Consider the following 5,000-nt stretch of genomic DNA (forward strand, 5'->3'; position numbering starts at 1 on the left):
ACTCTGTGATCTTAAAGGGACACTGTGCAGGAAATGGTCAAAAAAGGTACTGCAACTATGCTGCTCATTGAAACTGGGCTGCCTTTTGCCAAATTTGATCTTTTCATGAACGTTTACTAAGTAATAAACTACTATTATCTAGTATGGCCCAAGTACAGTCATTTTTGCAGCTAAAAATGGCTATTTCTGGAAATTCAAAATGGCAAACCATGGAGAAGATCCCCTTTTTCATGTAAGAAAAGTGCAATTTTTCCAGTCATAATGAATACTTAGAATTTGATGGTGGTGGTAAGTATTCATGACAAATGTAACATTAGTGAATGGGTAGCATACATTCTGGAAATAAACAACTAAAAATCTCACACAGTGTCCCTTTAAGTACAAAACCCTTACACCACGGCTGCCCACAAGTGAAAGAGACAGAGTAGAGTAGATGCAACATTCCAATTGATTACAGCGACTGTCAACAAACTGCCTCATGTATGCTGAAGTTTGAACTGTCACCCAAATTGCTTTTTTTGCACCACCAACACACACACACGCACGCACGCACGCACGCACGCACGCACACACACACACACTGTTCCAGTTATGCGGTGATGAAGAGCACCCCTACAGTGCAGAGTGAGCCACTTCAGCGCATCATCACAAAGTTTATAGGGCACACAAACTCTACTCTGCTTCGTCTCGTCTCATCCCCTCTGAAAGCAGAAAGACAGAGCAACTCAATTCCACATCTTCTCTCTCTCTCTCTCTCTCTCTCTCTCTCTCTCTCTCTCTCTCTCTCTCTCTCTCTCTCTCTCTCTCTCTCTCTTTCTCTCCCTCTTTCTCTCTCTCCTTCTCAATTTCACACCTTCATGGAATAATACAATCTATTATCTGCCGGTGAAGCACTGATGGTTTCTCTTCCTCACACACAGACACGCAGACACACAGACAGACAGACACAGACACAGACACAGACACACACACATCGATGAAGCACCAGAGGTTTCTCTTCCTTCTCAAGTCGGCTCGTCTCGCCTCGACTGCGTCGTCACGTTGGAGCCGAAGAGAGAAAGGAAAAGAAGAGGAAGGAAAAGGTGAGCGCAATACAAAAGCAAATGGATAGAAGAGATGTGTGTGTGTGTGTGAAATAGAGCGAGAGAGAGAGAGAGAGAGAGAGAGAGAGAGAGAGAGAGAGAGAGAGGTGAAGAAGGAGATGAATATGGAGAGGTAGAGTAATCTCAGTGAAGCATGCACAGCCCTCACAATAGGGTCTGCCATGACTCTCCTCTCAAAGGGTCCAACACACACACGCACACGCACAGAGACACACACACACACACACACACACACACACACACACACACACACACACACACACACACACACACACACACACACACACACTTGACATATTCACTTATACGCAAGAAATCCACATCTTCACACCAGCCCCCCTCAAATAAAAGCCTACCAGACACACACAAAAATACACAACACACACACACACACACACACACACACACACACACACAGTCACAAGAATACTCTGCCTCTGACTCTCTGGAGAGGCTTCCTGTCTGTGGCAGATGGACTGAGCATGGGGAGGCACACGCACGCGCGCGCACACACACACACACACACACACACACACACACACACACACACACACACACACACACACACACACACACACACACACACACACACACACACACACACACACACACACACACACACACACACACACACACACACACACACACATAACTTATATTATGGAGTGGTAGACTGAGACAGGTAGTGCAGCTATGATGCTGTAGAAACTAAACCATACTGTATGCAGTGCTAGAATAATAACACACACCATTTAACACAAAACAAAGACACACAAAAACATACAGAGACTCAACAAAACAACAGAAGTAGACTGCAGTGGAAAAGAGATGGAGCTGTAGGTGTGACAGGCAAGTTATGAATAATGTTTATACTAAGCATAGTTTGGCAAGGACATTTTCAAATTACCAGATGCTTACTTCCTTTTATCGGCTCTGCTTCCCTATGTCATGCTCTGTGCAGTATTGGCATGAATTAATATAATTACTTTCATGGTCTGATTTCAGGATCTGATTGGTTGGAGTGCTGTTAGAATTGATAAAGACACTGCTGCGATAGTAATATCCATATGCTGTTTGTCAAGTTTGTCAGGACGCATCATCAGTGCTGATTCAAGGTATCGTTGGGTGTTTTGGGTCTTTCTACAGCTGAACTGAACTGACAGGAGCCACTCTAATTGCCTAAGTAGAGGGCCATTTCGTATTGGGGGTGCACAATGTCCTAGAAGGAACAGGCTTTAGTATAGCTTTCAGGGCAATGGTTGTTATAATATTGTTGTTTCAACATTGGAATGTTCTTTTTATTGTATATCAAAGTTAGTGTTCCACAGCGACAAAAGCATTTTACTGCGTTATTTCAACTAGAGCATCAACATGTCGATGATGAGATTTGAAGTTTATTATTGTCAATGATGTTAGAAATATTAAGAATCAAACTGAAATGTGAATGAATTGTTCTTTTTCACTATTAGAAAAGAATTGTAATAAAACGAATTGGTGCAAGATCAGAAAAAAAGCCTACAATTTTTTTTAATTTATTTTTTTTTAAAGCAGAATAAAATTTAAATCACCTTGAAAATGTTTCAAATGGATGTCTAAAAGATGTTAATCAAAATATATGCAAATCAGATTTTAAATTAATGTATTATTACCTTTTTTGTGTAGGCGGTCAATTTTGACCGTTAACACTATGAAAGTTACCATGTTTCTAATACAACCAGAGGGCTAAACACATTATAAAGGAGTGTTACCCTCGACTTCCCAAGTCATTCAACTCTTCAGCCCAATGGGAATGGGGAAAGGTGATTTTATTTCTCGATGTCGGTAATAGAAATGCCCGATTCGGACGGGATTAAAATATCCCAGTAAACGAACAGAGAGTGGGAGGGATAAATCACACAGTTGTGATGGTCTTGTCTTCACGTGCGTGACATCTCCACAATATATTATTGATTTTTGAGCATATTGAGGCATAGGTCCCTAGGAACAATTTTAATAATTGCCTTCTTGTTTACTTACCTCATCAGAATCCATTCTAATGCGTCTGTTAGCGTGTCCTTTCATTTGAAGAATGCATTTTACCATGCTGCCTTATTTTGACAGCGAACACAGCTTGGAACAACTCCCTAAAACAAAACTGACTGCTTACTTCAAGGCTGTAATGTTGACAAGCCTGGAGAGATTAGATATAATGTGCGTTTCATGAATTCAACGACACATCTTTACATAGGATCGCATTCAGAGGGGATTACACATTTTCCGCAACGTTTCACAGGTGGTAAAACTCTCTGCGAAGTTTACCTACATACTCCGCTATCTCTACTGACATGACGCGTTCGAAAGGGACTAAATTTCCCAATTCTTATTAATTCACCCCAGGGCTCACCATTAAACTATTTGGTTCGAATAGGGCTTTACTCTGTGCACACTAGTACCCGGCGCGCCCAATACGCTCACTACGCTCTCAACGTAAGGCCTCCCGCGACCCGTTACGTCACTGACGTTGACAGTAAAAAAAAACGCGAACTGATTTCATTGTTTATTATTGATTCCGTCACACGAAACGTGAAACGTCCAACATGAAACGACATTTTCCCTGCGGAAACGACAGCAGTCAGGTGGGCAACGTAACTCCTCTGTTGTTATGGTTATGCTTCCACTCATTGTGATCCTTCTTCTGTGGCTAATTTCGTATGGAGCAGAAGTGTCAATGGGCTTTTGTATTGCCGAGTTAAAAAGTGCACAGGTCTTCGATACAGTCACATGTTGTAAAAAGTGGGGTTGATGTTTTATTGTTGTTTTACAAGGTAGAAGTTGTTGAGAACCACAAGCTGAGTAGCGTTTCGTTTAGCTTGCGCAATTAGTTCAACTGAATCAACAGGTAGCCTAGGCTAGAGAGAATGTGAGAGGAAAGGGTGGTGTTGTCAACGTTTTACTGTTTCGAAAAGTGTACTAGTTGAATCATAATCTGACGAGCCGTTCGTTTAGCCAAAGAAACGTCAGTGCAGTCGAATCAACGAAGGAGGGAGTGTGAGAGAGAAGCGGTGCCCTTTCTGTGTGTGTGTGTGTGAGTTTGCGCGCGCGCTGTAGTATGCGTGGCTGCCTCTCGATTGTTTAGAAACAAATATCAACATACACAGACATTGGTTTTGGTTTTGACAGGCGCTTAAGATTTTTGATAAGACGGCCGTGCAGTCTAAGCAATGGAGGAGGAGGGAGTGAGAGAGAGAAGGAGTGCCGTGCGTGTGTGTGTGTGTGTGTGTGTGTGTGTGGTGTGGGGGTGATAACAATAACAAGGGGGCGCGACTTGCTTGGATAGACAAATAAATCCAGACCTTTAGTGAATGACTGAAACTTGTGACGAAGGTGAATCCCAATAAATAGTGAACACAACATTATTCACAATAATGTGTGATAACATTCATAATAACACATGTTATATAGCTAAATAATTTATTTTACATATGAGTTTCTTATCATAGGCCTATTTAAAAAAAAAAAAAAAACGTTTTAGACCAGATTACCAAAGGCAAGCTACTAGGGGGCAGGCTATAAAATATGGTAATTTTAAATGCAAACAATTTGATGGAGCTAAATTAATTGAAGCCTTAGATATTTTACAGGCGCTATGCTTAAGTTTCTGACCAGCTCAGTCAGTCAGTCAGTGGAGGGCCAGCACAATGTTCAGGTAGTACACAGATGAGCCAGGTACACCTGCAGCTGATGAGGTAGTCGCATGTTCAGTACAGCCACCGTTGTCTACATGTTATCAATCTGTTACAACATTATTGATGTTTTTGTCTCAAGAGCGCAGAAAGGGAGACTTTTTAATTAAGCTTGATTTGAGTCAAATTTTGTGTCTGTGGTTCGTGTTTTGCGCGCGCGGGGGGGGGGGGGGGG

This window comes from Engraulis encrasicolus, chromosome 22 (assembly GCF_034702125.1).
Source record: "Engraulis encrasicolus isolate BLACKSEA-1 chromosome 22, IST_EnEncr_1.0, whole genome shotgun sequence".
Taxonomy (NCBI): Eukaryota; Metazoa; Chordata; class Actinopteri; order Clupeiformes; family Engraulidae; genus Engraulis; species Engraulis encrasicolus.